Source organism: Lissotriton vulgaris, chromosome 3_1 (assembly GCF_964263255.1).
Source record: "Lissotriton vulgaris chromosome 3_1, aLisVul1.2, whole genome shotgun sequence".
NCBI lineage: Eukaryota > Metazoa > Chordata > Amphibia > Caudata > Salamandridae > Lissotriton > Lissotriton vulgaris.
In genome coordinates this window covers 1,761,561,592-1,761,582,001 of record NC_141689.1, presented here as the reverse complement: position 1 = coordinate 1,761,582,001, position 20,410 = coordinate 1,761,561,592, and positions in this window count along the sequence as shown.

The following is a 20,410-nucleotide window of genomic DNA, read 5'->3' as shown; positions in this document are numbered from 1 at the left end:
GGAGTGCAAGGTGTGGAGACCATACAGTGCCATCCACTCTTATCATGTGCATGGCCAAAAGTAAAAAAAAAAAGATTACCTGGAACAGCATGCAGTCGGTGGAGAGACACTGGCTGTAAACAGGAAACTGTGCTAGGCCCATGCTCCATGGCAGACACAGAAGCCCTGGAAGAATGCAGAAGGAGGTGAACAGCTGGCAGGAGGTGTGACCAGTAAGAAAATGAGAGCGATGTGGAAGCCAACCAATGGTAAGTAGTGGGTTGGTTCTAAGCCCATTTTCAAGGTCTTTCGTATTTGCAATAGCTTTTGCTGACAGTACATATGCGCTGTCGGCGAATCCTAATAATGTGCCATCACTGTGTTGCTTTAGACTCGTTTACTAATAGCACCTGCTCATGTTTTGTGCCCACTTCTACCCATCGCAAAATATGGAAAATATGGAAATATGCTGCAAATTTGGTTCTACATCTTTTTTTGTTTATTTTATTTCAGTTTCAAGCAGGCAAAACAGAAACTAATGAGTGTTTCAGCACTCAGGGGCATAGTTATCAGAGTGTTGTGTCACCCTTGCATCACGCAAGGGGGGCGCACGGGCGAAGCATTACTAAAATACGACTTTTCAAGCCACGCAATGCCATCTTGCATGGCCCAGCATCTGATAAATAAGGAGTAATGCAACGCAGCGCAAATGCGTTTCATTACTCCGCCCCATGAAGGAGCTCGATGAGTGGACCATGAGTGTTCCCACAAATCCACCCATGCATTTTGGTGCATTCCAAGATTTAACAACACTGGTAAACCTGGGAATGTGTCAAAATGCTAAGCCCCAGGGGAGGCGCAAACAGGAGAAATATCTGTATTTCTTCTCGTCGTTTCCTCTTTCTAAGTCTGCAGCACACTTAGAAAGAGGAAATTGCCTCTGAAGGTTGTTTTTGTGCAGAAAGGTCCTGCACATGAACAATCCTGCCTACAATGCAGGCACTGTTGCGCCACGGTGCCAGAATGTCTGCGTTGGTGCTAGGTAGCCAAAAGAGCACCAGCACAAGCATAGGACAAGAATGCGCAGTATGTTAAATATGGCTCACTCCTACACTTTCCCTTTCATGCAGCGCAGCTAGGTGACTTGCTGAGCTGCGTGAAAGTTTAATAAATCCGCCCCTCAGTTTTTACAGTGGATTTCTTAGGAGGCCTTAAACTCACAGAGGAACTTTAAAACAGAAGCAAAAAAAAATCTCCATATTCTTGAGGTATTGGAGGTCTTTTGTCCTCCTGGCCAAGTTAGCTGTCACATTTAAACCATTACAGGAGAAAAATGATGAACTGGAAACAATTCTGAATAATTTTGAAGGACTTAGCTATTTTTAGTACTTCAAACTTGTAGCAGAGCTGTTAAATTGTAGCTTGTTAAAATATAGAAACTGTTTTCAATCAAGGCGCAAAGGCACTGACACCCAGCCAGAAAATGAACTACAATCTTTTGCCAGTGAATTCCAGACAGAGTTATGTCAAGCTAAGCTTGGAAAACTGTCTACATTAGCGGTTAATTTCACCTAATTCATTCCTTTTATCACTACTATATACCTACCATATGACCAGAAGGATTGCATTGCAATCTTGTGTATGCTTTGAAGTGACTAGTCAATCGTGACGTGATGTCTGTTACTGAGTGCAGCTCAAGTGACATGAGAGCTGCGAAGTTTTAAATGCCCCCGAGATTAGAAAGAGTTAAAGTGTGAATACCACTTTTTTTTGCATGCAACAGATATTCGTTCATTTTCTTTAGCGGCCTCTGAAATGATCCTTAAGATCTAAACAACTCTTTAAATTAAGAAACTGTTTAGATACATATATATAGTCAACACCAAGGATATATTTCACAGGCTGAAATTATTGTTCTTATTGTTCCTTTTTGTGCTTTTGCCAGGGAGGCTAGGGGTATATTTACTCAAGTTTTGTGTATGTCCTTGCATTGTGCAACACAACACAAAATGTAGAAAAGATTAAGGGCCACATTTACTAAGCTCTTGTGTTGCCCATGCGTCATGCAAGGTGAACGCAAAGTCTTAAGTGAGATTTACTAAGCCTCACAAAGCCACCTTCAGTGGTTTTATGGACTTAGTAAATCTAGAATTACACAAGGAAGTGCAAATCGCTGCCTAGCGTTACTCTGTGTTGCGAAGGCGTCCCATGGGTGGAACATGGGCGTTCCCTTGCATCCACCCGTAGATTATGATGCAAACCCAGATTTATTAAGGGTAGTAAGCCTGGGATTGTGTACAAATGGCATGCCTTCCCGACAGAGGCATAACAAGGAGAAATATTTTAATTTCTACTCGTTATTTCCTCTTTCTATGAGTGCTGCATTTTGCAGCACACATAGAAAAAGGATAATGATGCTAAGGATTGTTTTTGTGCAGGAAGGTGTACCTTCATGCAATAGAACAACCCTGCCTGTAATGCAGGCACCCTTACACCATACGAAAGAGGCCTGCGTTGGTGCTAGTCAGCACTTAGTAGCATCTCTTAGTAGAGATGGTGAATTCCTGCTGTCTCCCTGTCACGCAGGCCAGCAAGATGCCTTGCTGCATTGTGTTGTGTGACATTTTGATAAATCTGCCCAAATATGCACTGCACATGTGGTGACCAATACAACTATTAGCAAATATACATATGTGTAATTTTCTCCCTGTTGTAAATTACACTTATAACGTCAACATGGTGTACTCATTGCCAGCATTTGCAGTAGTGATTCAAAGAATCAGGATTTGAGTGACATTCATGCACTACATTCCACCTATCTCTTTTAAAAATCCACCAGTACGGGGAACTTTCCAAAGTTGTACATTTAGGGTTGGGATGATCTGCATTAGCCAAAGGGTGCTGGCGATCCATAGGATTGAGTGCGGCAAAGCAGTAGTAGGGAGACTGGAAATCAATCCCTTAGATATCCTAAAAAAAACATATTTGCAATAAAACATGCATTTAGGGTCTTTGTCTCCATTTGCATCACGTTATTGTGCTCGCAGAGTCTGACTGGCAAATAAAGCAATCAGGCTGGTCTGACCGATTCTTTGTGTGGCTGGTTTTTTAGCAGTTTGTAGGTTGATTTTATGGCAAGTTGATTCCCCTTTTTTATTAAAACACATTTGTCTGCAGCAGCTCATTCCATGCAGTCTTCCACATATTACAAAATAACTATACATTGTCTCTTTGCAAGTTCAAAACTGTCCTGATCTGCAAATGTGGTCCGATACTTTAGCTATCTGGTTCCCTACTAAGGGCAACTTATAGTTTGGTGCCGGGGCATATTTTTTGTCCCAGTCTGACCCTTGGTGCTCAATATTTTTGTTAGTATTTGTTTATATTTGAATCCCTTTGTGCTGTGTTTTTCATATCGTATACAGCAAAATGATTCATCTTTCACTCCAAACTCTTATTACAGAAATCCCTAACAACCATTTTTTAACAAACAACCTTATGCTCAGCCTAAATTAAAACAATGTATATTCTTATTCTAAAATACTTTTTTTCTTAATACCCTGTATTTCAACCCAGTTATCATCCTCTACTCTCACCAGGTTTCATTTGAAATCTTAAGTCATACTTTTGATCAATATTCACACTTATCAACAAAATGGCACAATGAACAAAACTGGGAAATGGGCCAAAATCAATCTCAGTCCTGAAATGTTCTTTTTTCAGTATGGACAAGCAAAAGCTTTCTCTTATCTGAATGCCAGGTGAAAACTCACTCAGTGTGTAACTTATGGAGCCAGGGAAGTTTGAGCTAAAAGAAAAGGTGCTGCAAATCAATATATTTGACTCTGAAACGCATGAGCTCTTTCTTCTATTGAACATGAAAGGAAAGCCGGTTTTAGGAATAAAGACACCATAGTGTTGATTCCACCTCATGCATCTTTAATCCATCAACGACAATCCCTGCTTTGTTATGGCACTCTTGCAGACTCTTTTTTATCAATGCTTCCTCCCTTTGTTGCTGTTTTTCCATCTAATCGCTTCCTCCTTCTGTCCCCCTTTGTGATTTTCTCTCTCTTGCTTTGGCTCAAACACTCAACTCCATGTCAGGAACTATATTTGTTTGGGTCATCCTCCATCAGATTCCTGTATTACTTTTTACCCTGTGATTCTGAGCTGTCGGCATACTTGATGTGCTTTTGTTTCATTTTATCTTTACAAATACCTGCTCTGTTATGTAAAGTAAGAACCGTGCACCAGGATATTCATAGGGGTTATAAAGAAGGTCTTATTTACTGGGCACGAGAACCAAGGGGGTCATTACGTTGGCGGAGGGACTTCAGTCCTTCCACCTTCATGTCGGGGAGTCGGACCGCTGCCTACAAGGCGGCGGTCCCACAGGGGGTATTACGAAGAGACCTCCACTGTGGCATATTTAACATTGCAGCGGGTGCTGCTAGCTGCAGCACCCGCTGCAATGTTAAAAATGCACTGTTTACTCAACGTGGCAGGCATCATGCACATGGTGCAGGGAAATGTAGGGGGGCACCATAGCTGCCCCCCAGTGCTCTTTCCCCTGGCTTACAGATGAAGGGGAGCCCTCTATGGGTCCCCGTTTCATGACAGGTTGAGTGCCACGAAAAGCCCGTCAGAAAAGGGATATAATAATTCAGATGCGGTGCGTGACAGGCACCGCTACCATGCTGGGCAATGGGGCTGCTCCAACAAGCAGTTAGAAAATTACCGCCTGTCGGAACAGTGCGGTAGGTCTTTCCAACCGCCACGTTTCCGCACACCCTGGTGATCTGGCAGGTGGAAAACTGCAGTACAATGGCGGAGGGCCCGCCACCCACAGGCTGGTTGTGGCGGGCCTTTCACCAACGTAATCAGGCCCCAAATTCAAAATGTTAACAACTATAATGTTGAGTTCTTCTCAAGCTCATAGGAGTAAAACACAGTTTATTGTATTTATTATATATTATTTTTTATGTGGGGATTTCATACATACTGCTTTGCCACAGCTTCAGAGCTCTAAATATAGGAGAGAATGAGCAAAGGGAGAAGAAAATTGTGTAAGAGTCCTATGTCCTGACCGGATCATTTACTATTTTGAAAAGATAGCTTATAGTCCACTTTGCAACTTCAGAAAGTTGTATACAAGCTGAAGGAGTGAATATTAGTGAATATCAGACTCAGTATAGTTTAACATTAGAAATGTAGACAATAATAAACCTCAGTTGATGATGAGTTGAGGCTGATCCAACTGTGGGACATCCATAGCTGAACACGTAAAAAAAAATCTGTTACTATTTGTTAATTGCAAGATCCAGCCTGTAGCCTTAGTTGAGGATCATGGGTATGAATGTGGGTTTCGTTGTAGAGGGACCAAGAACCGTTGACAAGTAGAACAATATTTACACATAAAAAAAAGAAAAAAAAGAATCTGCCGGCCAGGTAATAGGAGGCAGACTACTGTCTTATTATAAATTATCATAGAACTCCTAGGCTCCCTAATCAGGGAGACTCAAATGCAACCTAGTATTAGAAAAGACAATATACCTTTAAGCAAAAAAAAATAACAATATAATAGATATAGAACTTAAAGGTCCAAAACGATTTGTAATCAAAAGGGTATAAATCTATTAACAAATTGGCACAAAAAATCAAAAATGGAAAGTGGAGAAATATCGGCCCCGATTCACAAAGGCAATCTGAGACAAAAGTCTAACTTTACGACTCGGGCCGTACGCTCTGGCTCGGGCTGGTATCTCTGCCTCCGAGCCGGAATCTCCGCAACTGGGGCGAATTCTACGGCTCAGGCTGAATAAAATGTAATCCATGGGCCGGAATGCAAATTTTACAAAAAGGAACATTAGGAACATAAGATAAATGGTGGAGAAGGTAATGAAAATCAGTTAGGACAGGGAAAAGGGTGCCGCCAGACACTGCATCACATCCCAAAAAAAGTGTGTTCCTTTGCATCATGGTACATGCAAACCACAATTTGCACTTCCCTCAGTGTTGACTGTAGTGTTACACCACACTCAATGTGGACTGTAGTGTTACACCAAACATTGGTGTAGCACTACAGTCAACATTGAGGGGAGCGCAAATTGTGGACTGCATGTACCATAATGCAAAGGAACAAACTTTTCTGGGATGTGATGCAGTTTCCGACCACACTATTTTCCCTTCCCAAACTGATTTTCATGATCTTCTCCACCATGTATCATTCCGGCCCATGGATTACACTTCATTAAGTCCGAGCTGGAGATTCTGCCTCGGTTGCGGATATTCCAGACCCGGATGTGGAGATTATAACCAAAGCCAGAGAGTAGGGTCCAAGCTGGAGATTCTGCCCCGACTGCGGACCTAAAGATATGACTCGTAAAGGACCTCTGGGTATACCAAAAGTTGTAAAGTTAGACTTTTGTCTCAGATTGCCTTCGTGAATCAGGCCTTATGTCATTTTAAAAATAGTGATTATTTATTTGGTGTAGTTGGAAATAGGTTAAGTGTAAACCAAAAAATGTACAAAGCAAAACAGTATTTCATCAAAAGTGTCTACCAGAGGCACCTGAGCACCCAGGTAGTTTAGCAGTCAGTGTACGCATGGGCAGATTTTGCGGATTCGTGATCCTCGAATTTGCGGATTTGCGGATTCGCGATCTGCAAAAATCCGCGAATTCCCGTGGATTGGCGGATTTTTTTTTTGTGTTCGCACGGGTTTCTGCCAGTTCGCGAGAGTTTTTGTACAATTTCGCAAACGTGAACTTACCTGTCGGGTCGCAAGTTTTGCAAACTTGTTGTTTCTACGTGTCCAGCCTGTTTGCGACCCTCTTCTTCATCACTGCCACCCTCTGTCACCACTGCCACTCTCTGGTTCACCCATGCCACCCTCTGGCTCACCCATGCCACCCTCTGTTTCATCACAACACCCTCTGGTTGACCAGTGTACATTATTGTGGCAAAGCAAAGCACACCTTCCCTGCCTCAAGTGACCTGAATTAATTTGGGGCTGATTAATGTGTCACAGAATATTTTTTTAGCTGGCACCTGCTTCCTTAGTGCTTTAAGATTAATGATGTGCTTGAACTTTTGCACCTGCTAAGTGCTTTAATTTTTGAAAATTTTTTTACAACACCTGCCCTGCCCCAACTGACATTAATGAATTAGGGGCTGATTAATGTGTCACTAAATTTGAACTTCCAGCCTGGCTCCTGCTTGTCTCCCTTAGCTGTAATTCAGGACCTTTGTGGCATATGTGTAACTATTCTGAGGGTCAGAGCAGGGTCACACAATAGTTGCAAGTAGGCAACTGAACTCTGGAGGGGCCCCTCAGGAAGCACTACAGGAAATGGCTACTAATGATGAGCTTGAACTTTTGAACCTGGTAAGTAGTTTCAGTTTTCCAAAAATCGTTTTTCTGCAATTTAGCGCTTATTCGCGGGGCGCGAATAAGCGCGAAATTGAACTGGGAAGCCGCGAATAGTGCGAGCAAGCAATAAAATCCGCCACTCGCGGATTTTCGGTAAATTCGCGGGAGTTCGCGGATTGCAGATTTACTGAAAATCCGCAAAATCCGCGAACGGAACGGATTTTTCGCCCATGCTTAGTGAGCATGCTAGCAGTGTTCACAGTGGTGTGGCTTTGGTTATTCAGTTTATGCATGCTACTTCTCTCAGTCAGTCAGTCAGTCAGTCAAGAATCTTTATTCCGTGATTAAAAAACACCATAAAAGCACATAAATATACACAAAAACACCTTAAAAACGCAAATATACACAAATTAAAACCTAATTACATATTTTATAGATCCCGACTCATGATTATACAAATAGGTTGAAAAAGGTTTTACATGGTCCATAATCAAGCCAACCCTCTTGTTTTCCTTAATCTTAAAGAGACCTTTAAAAAGTTAATTACACAGAATAATGTACGGGGGCCATTCGCAAGAAGAGCAATGCCATTTTGGCATGTCTCAGCTTGGCTTGTTTTAAAATACCCACCAAGAAACTACGCCTAGGTATAGCATAAAAGGGGCACAGGAGTACAAAGTGAAGGGTGTCCTGCGGAGTGTGGTAAATAAATTTACCTAAACATTTTTCCGCATAATTATCATTACAAGACAGCTCATTCAAAAGAGAGGCAGAGTCCGTGGTATCTGAGTCATACGGGCTTTAATGGACAATGATCAATGATCCTCGAGGATGGATATCATGTTCCGTCAACACTAAGGTTCGGGAAGGGACAGTCAACGTTTTATTAACATTACACATTATATATAGTAAAGTAACATAATTGAATCCAATACAGTAGGCGTAACAGGTGAAAAAGAGTGAGATAAGAACACATGTGCGTAAGAGGAGGCGTGAAAAGAGGCGTACACATGGGCGTGTACTGTACATGTCAGAGAAACGTCACAAGAATCGTCACATGTGGGTGGATGTAAAGTGAGAAGTTGCAGGATGAGCAGAAACCCTTAACCCGGATGCGCGCGCAACTAGCATTACGTAAAACTGGGGGTTGTGACTTTAGCACTAGTGGAGTAGTCTGGTGTCTGGAGTGTCAGGGCAACCTGTACCTATAGCATATCTGGTATCTTATGTTTGGAGGATGTAGTGTCTGAAGTAAAAGGTCTCTCGGGCAGGGGTCATCCCATACTAAAAGCTAGTGCGTGCATACGTGTCTGGGTGCAACGTGCGGAGCCATGGGCCTACCATGGTAACGGAGTCAGTAAATCACTTGCAAGGAGGACAGAAAAGGCCGGGCCCTTTGCTCTGCAGCCGGGAAGATGTTTACCTATTTCACTAGACTGGAATGTGTTTTCGAAGAGGCTGAGCAGATACCTGTAGGCAAAATATGAACTTGGCAAGCAGTCCAGGCCGAGCCGGGCACCGCCGCGCTGGCAGGAAGTAAGGCAGGGGTCAGGGATGCATGCAGCTTTCGGAGACAGGAGAGATGAGGCAGAGAGGTCTCGTTAAGGGTCTAGCTTGACTGGGTCAGGAAAACATGGAGAAAACGTGTGCGAATTTCAGAAGTGCGCCACATAAAGACAGTGGCAACGTATGTTTAGGAACATGTTTAACAGGATTTCTTGGTATGATTGGATAGCTAACATGTTAAGGATGGACGCAAATGTATTTGCGTCTCTCTAGCATGAACAGAACGGAAGTTACACGACATACAAGGAACATGGGTGCATGGATAGGGTGCGAGTTGGGGGACACTTTGGCTACCTTAAAATTTCTATTACCTCAGGAGACCTATTGTCGCAGCCGCAGGCACCCTTCTGCTCAACTGATAATGTAAAACCTGGTGGGCCAGCTAGCAAATTAGGTAAAAGGTTAAGCTTAAAGCGGGACATTTGGAACCTCTCCTGAGCATTGTACATAACACAGAGATACGGTTCCATGCTCTCCGTGGACTTTACAAGGTCATATGCAATTACTGAGCGTTTGGTCCCTTCAGCTGCTTCTCTCCGGGTGGCTCTCCAATTCAGAAACGCTCTTTTAATTTTGAGTTTGTCTCTAGGTAAGATAGCTGTGGGGTTTGTGAAAAGGTCCTTCTGGTCTAGATCTTCAAAGATACTTTTCATGTATTTTAGCCATGCTATTTCTAGACCTTTTTCCCCATCCAGACAATCTCTTAGAATTTGTCTGCTTAACGCTGCCTCAGGGTTTGCCCAGATTTTTATCCATGCCAAAACTGGTCTGAGCTTGACTAGGTCTTCAATGTATGGCATCCCTAGTTCCCTGTGAGCGATTACAGCGGGGGTACTCCGAAGTATTTTCAACATCAATCGCAAATATTTGTTTTCCTCCCGCTGTAATTGATCAACATTAACAAAACCCCATACTTCAGAGCCATATATAGCTTTGGAGCAGCTTATTGAACTGTACAAATTCATGATTTGTTCAGGGGACCACAACCCAATCTACGCCCATAACCTGCAATGGCCCCATTTGCGGCTATCAGTTTACTGCATCGGTCCTCCACCAGAGAATCAAAATTAAGTGTTATAACGGACCTTGGCTTTGGTGTCCCGTAGAGTTGTCTAAGAATTTTAATTAGGTCCGGATCAATTCTCAAGTTACCGGTTAAGGCACAAAGTTTTTCCCTGTTGACATGGTCAAAAGCGGCTGCCGAATCCATAAAACCCAGATAAATCGCTTTGTTGCCAGCTTTTATGTATTTGGCAACCAGAAAATAAAGGTTGAGGCACTGGTCACTTGTGGACCTCCCTGTCCTGAAACCATACTGGGTGTCCGAAATGGTCCCATGTTCTTCGGTCCACTCTATGAGGCGATTGAGAATAACCCGTCCCAGCACTTTGGCGGAGACGTCAATTAATGATATAGGCCGATAGCACTGGGGGTTATCCCTGTCACCCTTTTTGAAAATAAGGACAATTACTGCCGTGGACCAAGAGCGGGGTAAACCACACCTAATGGCCGCATTTATAACTCTGGTGAGAATTGGGGCCCATAGATCTATATTGCTCAGGTACAGGTCTGGGGGAGTGCCATCGGGTCCTGGGGCTTTATTTCTTGTCAAACGCTCAATACCTAAAGTGATTTCATTTAGTGAGAATTCTACTCCTTGGACCTGTGGGCATACCCATCCCCCCTCCAGTACAGTTTCCTAGCTGTGAATTTACAGGCCCTCAAAATGTGTGATCCAATGTTCTGGGAGGATGTTTGCAGTAATCTCAGGGGCATTGATATCTTGAAAGCATGGTTTATTAATGTTTCTCCAATATTCTGCCATGTCCCTCCTATCTGCAGCTTCCCTTAGATCTGCCCAGGCATCTGCTTGGAGTGATAATTTCCTCTTTTTAACTGTCTTCTTGTATGCCTGTCTGCACTGCGCCACTCTTTGCTTGTCCCTGGGGATATTTTTTAGACTAGTTTTTAACTCCCTCAGGGGGTGCGAGCATTCCCTGTCAAACAATCTTGGGTGAGTAGTATTATTCCTAGGGGAACTTGTCTTTAGAAGCCCTTCAATCAGATTGGTTATTAACCCAAATGCCTTAATCACCTGTGGGCCCTCGACCACAGGGTCTAAGCACACACCAATGGGTTCTTTCCTGGAGACCATTAGTGATTTATAAAAGCCCTCACCATCAAATTTTGGACCACCTCAGCAGTCTTCCCTGGTCCGTTACCCTAACAGGGGTCGCTACTGTTAACTCTCTCTTGGTTCGATCCAGGCACATGAGTTCTAAAACCAGAGGGTTGTGGTCGCTGAATGGACTCCACTCGATCCCCACTGACCTGATCCAGTTTTTAGATAACCTGGACACTAATATATAGTCAATGCGAGATGAGCACCCTCTCCCTTTGAAGGTTGGGACCAAAGTTCCCTCCTTCTCCAGGCTAATCATGTCACTAGTGTGTTCCAGGGCGTGTGTTTTTAGTAATCTACTAAATACCATTCCCTCTGCGGTGTGTTCAAAGTGGGGGCCTTTCTCAACAGGACAACGGGACCAGTCTGCATTCAGGGGAAATAGCATTGGACATAGATGACAGTAAAAATCACCCATAACAAGAACAATGGGTTCAGGAGCACCTTTCCTTTTATCTAGTTCCTGGGTAAGTCTATGATCTAATTCTTGGGGTGACGGGTTGTTACCTCCAAGGGCTCCTTCATTATAAATATTAAACAGAATCAGCCTTGTCCCACTGCCCATGAACCCCAGTGCCTGGAGGTTATTTGAGATCCAGGATGGGCTAGTCCATGTTCCTTGCAGATTTAAGTCCACATATACGGACAATCCACCCATTGCTCTTCCTGATCTCGATCTCTGAGCAGGCACAAAAAAACATTTATACCCCGTCATTTGAAAAGGGCTGTTATCCACCACCCAGGTCTCTTGTAAACCAATTATTTGGAACTTATTTATGTACTGCCGCCATTCAGTGTTGTCAAATGTACTTGCTTGGCCGGCAATGTTCCAAGATATTATCTTTAACCCCCTTTCTGATGGTTGGTTGCAGACTAGCTCCTGAGCACTTACATTTCCAATGTCCCGACCCTCATTTACCCCTCCGGGCATTACATGATCCCCTCGGCACTGTGGTGCAAGCGGGGGTGAGACGTTCCTTGACTCCCCCTCACCGTTGGTAATTCCAACTACTGGCCCAATCTCGCGTTCCAACATACACACAAGTTTATCTCTGCTACCATCTCTTATCATATGAGCCTCTTCTATAGGAAAAAGATTTGTTGGGACCACCTTATGCGACACCCTCCGCTCAACTATTCGCAATCCATGCAGGTGCGTATTCCCAACTCCTCTTTTTACTACCTTCTCCTATTTTGAGGGGAGTCTTAGCAGTCAATCGTTTTCATCTAGGGACATCAGTGGGCTAAATCCACAGACGGCCCGCCCTTTGCCCGGGCTTAGCCCGGCACCGCCCGCGCACGTCACGCGGGCGGGAAATACTGCTTGATTTAATACTCCTGGTGATGGAGGGAGGGGCTGCCTCGCTGCGCCGAGCCCCGCTGGTGTCTGGGGCGAGTAGTCCATGTCACCAAAGAGCCCCCTGCAGCCTCAGGTGAAGCGTATCCCGCGAAGCTTAAACAGTATTTAAGATCCTGGTGGTGGAGGGAGGGGCTGCCTCGCTGCGCCGAGCCCCGCTGGTGTCTGGAGTGAGTAGTCCATGTCACCAAAGAGCCCCCTGCAGCCTCCGGTGAAGCGTATCCCCCAGTCATTTTTCAGACTTTTCAGCATACTAGATACACCTCAGGCCTGAGCTCATCCCAAAGTCCTTCTGGTAGTTCTCAAACACATGTTATGCTATGTGAATTTGTAGAGTACAGCTAATCAACTGTAAGGGTATCCGGGTGCTGAGTAGGGCAGCCCCAAGGAGGTAGGAGGAGATCATGCCTGTTTCATCTGGAAGAGACATGTCTTGAAGTTCCTTTGGAAGTCAATGAAGATGGGGAAGGTTCTGAGGTGTTTCCGAAGGTCGTTCCAGGTCTTGGCTGCAAGGTATGAGAAGAGGCGTCTTGTGCTTCTGGTCTTCTTGATGCTAAGGGAGGGGAGCTCTTGCCTGGGATGCAGATCAAAGGTTTCTGGTGGGTTGGTAGAAGTTGAGGCAGTGGTTGAGGTAATCTAGACTTGTGTTGTGGAGAACTTTGTAGGTGTCGGTGAGTAGCTTGAACTTACATCATTCCTGTGCTGGGAGCCTGTAAAGATTATTGTGGTGTGGAGAGATGAGATTATTATGCTGGATGTTCAGGATGAGTCTGGCGGTGGCGTTTTGGGTAGTTTGGAGTCAGCATAGAACATGGCCTGGGATTCCAATGTAGAGGGAGTTTTCTGCAATCAAGTCTACTTGTGATCAGTGCCTGGGTGACCATTCGTCTGGTATTCAGTGGGATCCACATGAAAATCTTACATAGCATTCATAGGATGCGGAAGCATGATGAGGAGATGGCGTTGATCTGTCTGCTCATTAAGAGGCTGGTGTCCAGGATGGTCCTGAGGTTCTTGGCATGGTCCCCAGAGATGGGTGAGGCGCCAAGTTCAGAGAGCCACCAAGAGGCATCCCAGAGGGAGTGGTTGTTGCCAGAGATTAGGACTTTAGTTTTGTCTGTGGTGAGCTGGATGAAGTTGTTTTTTATCCAAGTAGTGGCCTTGCTCATGCAGTTGGCCAGTGTGGCCAAGTTTGCTTAAGTGGTGCTGGTTGAATCAGTAAGGGAGAGGATGAGCTATGTGTCATCAGTGTAGGATACTATGTTAATGCGTTGGGCTTCACAAGAGGTGTCATGCTGACATTGAAGTTTGATGGGAGATGATCTTTGAGGGACTCCATAGATGTGTTTGTTGGATTCTGAGGTGTAGGGGAAGTCTAACTCATTGAGCCCTGTCCCTGAGGAAGGAAGAACAGTCAACAGATATGCAGGTGCTGAAACTTTCTGATGAGTGACTAGTGGGAGCCCATATCATAAGCTGTGGAGAGGTTGAAGAGGATGAGTGCGGCTGTTACTCCTTAGTCAAGGAAGCTTGTTTTGTAATCTGGCTGTTTCTGTGCTGTGGTTGGTGTGAAAACTTGATTGAGAGTTGGCTAGGAGTTTATAGAGTTGTAGGTGGTCTGCGAGTTGGGTATTGATGGCTTTTCTCCCAGTGGTTAATCTGTAAAAACAAATAACTGCCAGGGCTCTTATCAGGAGGCAGCTTGCAACAGCCCATTTCTCCTGTTAGTGCCAACAAATACAGAACCATGAAATTGGGGAGAGGGTGTGACAATTCGCTCAGAGCTGCCAACTTCAGAGTTGGGGAACCAGGTTTGAGTCTGTGCATCGACTCAACATCCTGTGATTCTGGGCAAATCACTTAATCTGCCCATGCTTACCATAAATGAATGTGTTCTTAACTGGTACTCATGAAAGCACCAGTGTTGATTATTAAGTCCAGTGCTGGGCACTGAAAACCACCAGCTCAAATAAACCACTGCTTTATTCATGTCTTCAGCTGGAAAAGGCAGGAGCAAGACGGGCCTTTAGCTGCCTAGGGTGTTGAGGTCCACTGTAGGTTTCTTCAATAAGGCACTGACTTCTGCATTTTTCCAGCAGGACGGAAAGGTGGGAGTGGTCATGGAGATGTTGATGATAGGGGTGATTGCAGGGGAGATGATTGGTCATCTAAGATTGTATATGAAGTGGGGGCATGGGACTGAGGGGGCTCCTGAGTGGCTTGTATTCATGAGGGCAGTTAGTTCTTCATTTTGAGAGGGGCATTCATTTGCTTAGCTTCTGTTTGCCAATTAGGGAGGTGTCCAGCTGGTCAGGGGAGTTTGTATTGATATGCTGTGGGTCATATGTGGTGTAGATCATGACAATCTTTGGTTCAAAATAGTTTGAGAGGTCTTTGCAGAGTACTTGAGATGGGATGATGTTGTTGGCAGCTGCAGAACTTGAGAACTTCTTGACAATAGTGAAGAGTTCTTTGTCATTGTTGGAGCTGGCTCTGAGTCTGGTAGGGCAATTTTCTTTGACTCTCATAGTTGTTGGCGGTAGAGGTTGGGGCCATTTTCTATGTGGATCTTGCAGTGGTGTTTTTGTCTCTATTTTCTCTCAAGTTGTTTGAAGTGGCGCTTGGACACCCTGAGGCTGCTCATGTACCAGTAGGGTTGTTTGTTATTTTTTGTTGGCTTTGTTTCTGATGGGAGCAGTATGGTTGGCAGAGTCAGTGACCCATTTATTAGAGAGGTTGGTGTTCATATTGAGGTCCCCGGTGTGGTTGAGTTGGTGTTCCTGTAGGGTGTTGGCCTATTTTTCCTCAGATTGTATGTCCTAGTGTCTTGATGGTGCTTTGGGTTTTTCTGGTAGAGTGGCTTGGTGGGCTAATATCTCGAAATATATGATGCAATAGTTGGATCATGTGAGTGAGGTCATGTGTGTGATGGCGATCCTTTTGTTGGAGGAGAAATAGGGTAGAGGGTGATGCTTGCTGTGTGCGTTGGTCCTTGGTCGAGCTGGGTGAATCTGAGGTTGATAAGGCTGTTGAGGAGGGCGGTGGAGTTAGGGTCTGGGATGCCTTCCAGGTGGAAATTAAGTCCCACAAAGAGGATGTAGTTGATTGATCTGATGCAGAAGGGAGCGATGAAGACTGCAATGTGGTTGCAGTATTCCACTCAGGGCCAAGGGACGGTAGGTGAGGGTACCCTTAAGGGTGCCATTGTGGTCCATTCATATTTTGAAGTGGAGGTGTTCCATGAGGTTGGTGTCCACGTCTGTTGAGGTGGTCAGTCAATTCTATTTGTGTAGATGTTCGCAAGTCCTCTGCCTGGTTTGTGGATCCTGTCATGATGTATCATTTTGTAGCGGGCAGGATGGCTGTGGCGATGTCCGGGTTGGAGGCTGGGTTGCACCATGTTTCAGTCATGAATTAGGAGTCGATGTGTTGCTGTTAAAAATGTCCCAGATTTTGGTGGAATGTTTGCCTTTGGAATCTTTTGCACATGGCTGAAAACTCACACATATCACTTCCAGGTTCCTAATGTTAGCTTCAGGCAGAGCAGAGACTATAGCTGACCACCTACTTGTCTCAACCTGGGAGAGAATGAGGGAGCTAGGATCTTTAACTCTGATTCTATACGCCTACAAGCAGAGACTCAGGTAGAAGTTAGGGCAGCACTCTTCTTATTTCCTCAGCACGTAGTGTATGTAAGTTTTCTCTCTTCCAAACTAGTACCCAGGATTTTGTGACTACAGGAACAGGTTTTCAAGAGTACAGGCTAGCATGCTATTATTAGGTACATGCAAAATTAATTCTTAGTTGACCTTCAGGTGTTCCTCTTCTTTCTCTTTCTGCTGAAAAATCAGGGCTTCTGCAGGTTGTGGCATCGGTAAAATAAATCTTCTTAGCTGTGCCCTATCCAAACCAAAATGTTCAAAGTCCCTCTTCCAAAGCAAAACATCTCCCTGGATACAAACATTGTTGCCTGCACTCCAGAGATACTCCATATAGGAAGGTTGAAATGTAATGTCGATGGTGCAAAAACGGGTGAGTGCAGCAAGCTCCCCTACTGACAAAGGACAAGTATGGGGTCAGTTTGGGAGACTATTATGAATATGGACATGTGCATATGTATGGGTGCTTCCGCAGTACAACCCTATCAAGGGAGCAATGAAACGCTGAATGGGGGCTAGAACCCAGGGCTGCTATTCAAGGTCACTTACAATACGGTGGATATCCTAGTACTTGTGTGTGGGGGCCGATATTGCTCTTGAATGGCAAAAACCAACTCTCCACTTCCTTAAATTAATGTTGTATGCATTTCTTTGTGCCACAAATAACAGCTGGTTCCCAGGAGCCAGCTGGTTCCCTTATTGAGTCTCTGCTGCCGAGAAGTGTAATTACGTTTTTATGGTTTTATCTTTAAAACCGAATAAAGTATTTTGAATGAATGAATGACTTAAGCTTTCAGGTACCTACTGACATGATAATAATATAAACCTTAACAAATTCAGATTCATGAATTTTATGCCAGAATCTTTATGACTCGACAAATAGAATTGTATTTGTTGCCACCAATCCAAATATCATATTTTATTGGACATTTACTTTTAGATGAGGTTCAGATGAATTCAAAAGCTTCCGTTCCCGCTCTCACAAGGGACAACTAGAATACATTTTGGGTGTACTGTTAAAAGTTAAATATTCCCTGGCAATCTGACATCAGAACAGACATGCCAGATAGGGTCTGCCCTGTACTCCTTCAGCCAACGACAGTTTATGAGTTATTAAACGTTATCACTTTTCATATGCAGCCTCACGACCTGCCTGAATGTCACAGCAGTACCTTGTCAACAAGGCTCTATTGGGAGTAAAGAGTATGCCTTGTTAAAGAGCATATTAAAATTGATGACTGTTTTCTAGCATTCAAAAAGTAAAACATCTGGAGATTTACCATGTGTAGCCTTGATTTTTATCAGTTATATGAATCTGCAGGTTTTCCTGATAAGTTCAATTTTACTGAAAGCTGGGGATCCATGTGAGGCCTTTCCTTCAACTTCAGCTGTTGTTTACACACTTTTGAGTGGTAGTGTATGGTTGCTAGTGTCCAAAAGAATCAACACACAGGTCTCCATCCCTTAAGGTGAGTTTATCCTTATATTTTGAAGGTTGGTTTGTGGCCAACTGTGCAGTCTTAATGCCTACTGGAAAAGCATCTCAGGTGATATTTCTGTCAGATCATTTAGAATGATGATTCTAACACTGATCACAAAATGACAGATTTGGTGATCATTTGGGTAAGGTTTCCTTGAACTGTCTTGTCTTCAGGGTCTTCTTGAAGAGAACATCTGCATGACCCTTGCGATTATCTCTCACTAGATGGTGGTTTGGAACACTTATTTCTCACAACAAGATAATTTGAGAAAGAATTATCTGACCTATGGCATTATCTGTACGGCCTATGAAAAGCCTACCTAAGAAATTAACCTTAGGACGTTTACTTTATTGTTCTTGGAGAGATCCCTCAGCAACAGTTGAAACTAGTCAATGGGTAGTGTATTCATGACCAACCAGGACCAGATTATGATTCTGTTATTCAGTGATATTTATTCATTTTACGTTTACATGCAAAGATACATTCATGTGTCATCAGCATACATTTTAAATTGGATATAACATTCAGACACAGCTTCTGTCAGGCTCACTACCTTTGTTATTAATAAAGCTGAAGGTAACACAGGTCCTACATGCTATTAAGAAATTTTGAGGTGCACTGTGGATCCTGTATGATTTATGACTGAGCAGGATATTTGAGTGGCATTTCTCCTGCAACAATCACTCCCCTATTAATCTTGGGGATATAAAACACTGAGGGGTGCCTGGGGCTGATGGAGTCTTGCTTTTGCTCAATATGATGATTGGTTGAGGGGTGTATCTCCTGATTCAATAGGTCATTCTTACTATCTTTATCATGGTGATCAGCCCTAATCCATCTTTTATTTAAAATGCATACATTAAAAGGATACACAGGAAACAGAAGGTACAGTATAGGAGTGTCAGCACAGTGTGTTAACACTAATTACATGTCTAAGCCAATTCAAGTAACATTCAGGATAAGTGATAGGTACATTGGCATATACTGGTGCTCTAAAATATGCGCAGTAGACCTTATGACAACATTGCAAAGTAGAGAGATCATAAAATACCCAGAAGCTGACAAGGGGGAGACGGAGATACAGGAAGGGGCATAAAATAGATAAACAAGCATGCAAACAGGCCTGTATTCACTCCATGGGTTAAGGAATGGCTATCAGTAAGAGAAGGCGTGTGCAGCCATCTGCATACAGAGGGGGGAGGTTAGGCACGTTCTTTACAGTACAGTGTGTTATGTCGATATGTGGGTGTATGGTGGTGAGACAGGGGGTTGAGGAGCCCCTGTTAAATCCTCCGTATTCGGTAGAGCAGAGTGGAGTTCGATCAATAGGTTGTACCAGCTGGATATTTACGTATAACCCTGACCTCCTTCCTGTGCAAAGCTACACTCTCAGCCTGAGACCAGGTCCCCATTGGGTATCCCCAGGCAAAAATCGTATGGGAAAATTGTGACGCCCATCAGCGAGTGATCAGGCCCTTAGCAAGCAGAAGGCTTAAATCAATAAAACAGAGGTAACCCTATTTTTCTTTGATCGATGGATCATGTGCAAGACGCAAATCTCCCATGTGTGTAATGAGGCCCACCCTCTGCATCTTAGCAAACTAGCAGTGACATCCTTTTAGTACGTGCAATTGAATGGGCACACCCAGAACATGTGTAAGGAGTCTGCATCAGGGAAATGACAGTGGGGACAGATTGCTTCTGTAAGGTGAAAGTAGCAGTTTATCTTGTGAGGGGGAAGTAGGTCCTATGTGGTATGTAGAACTGTCTGAGCCTATAGCACGAATTACAAGACATCAGGGTTGGGTATGCCAGTATGGAACGCCATTCATTGCCAGTGCAGGGGTGGCCCAATTCATCATCCCACTGGTGACGCACAGACGTGAAGAGTGTCGCTGCTTGTGTGCGTAAGAATTTGCCAAGCCAGTGCGTTAAGTGGCAGCCGTTTCCCATGATGTGTAGCTATTGAATGGTGAGATGCATTTCATGTTCTTGCTGCAGGTCCCCCCAGTATGTGCTGAGCACACTGATAAGAGAAGTATAGAGTAGGAATTGGACAGGAGGGAATCCTTAACTGGCTATAAGGGTCGTTCTGGGTAAGAAGAGAGTTGTCACTGTACAAGTCACCCAGTCTGTAAAGTCCCTCCTCATGCCAAGGGGCCCCTTCTGCCAAGGAAGTGACTGATATTCCATGTGGTGTGCCCAGGATAGGCAGCCCCGGAGCATATGGCAGTATTGCTTTCATGAGAAGAGAGCAATGCTGGTAGCAACAAAGAGTGACCCGTAAAAACATGGGAGTATGCAATAGGGCTTTTGAACAGCCACTGGGACACCCATTGCAGTTGGGAAGCCAGTTAATAGTGCTTACTTGTTTGCCACTCCAAGACCTCCCTGATCGATGGGTAAGTAAAGTTCATTAAGTGCCAGCTTGTGGTGTGTACCATGCCAGATTAATTCACCTGTGAGGCATTCAAGTGAGTGATGGAACAGTTTGGTGATGTAAATGGGGAGATCGCAGAGAAACATACCTGGTGTGGCAGCATTGCCATTTTTACTAGGCTTATGCATCCCGCCACAGGAAGTGGCAGGGACCTCCAAAAGGTCATCTGTGAGGATAGGAAGGTCACCTCTCAAGTGAGGTTACCATCTAGGTGGTCAGCAGGCTTGTGGTAGATGCAAATGCCTAAATACCGGAATGTGTCTGGTTGCCATGACACCAGGTTGCCAATGACTCAGGTGTTGTGGGCATAAGTAGGAAGAGGCAGGATTTCGCTCAACTGACCTTGAGGCCGGAGAGCTCCGTACATTTGT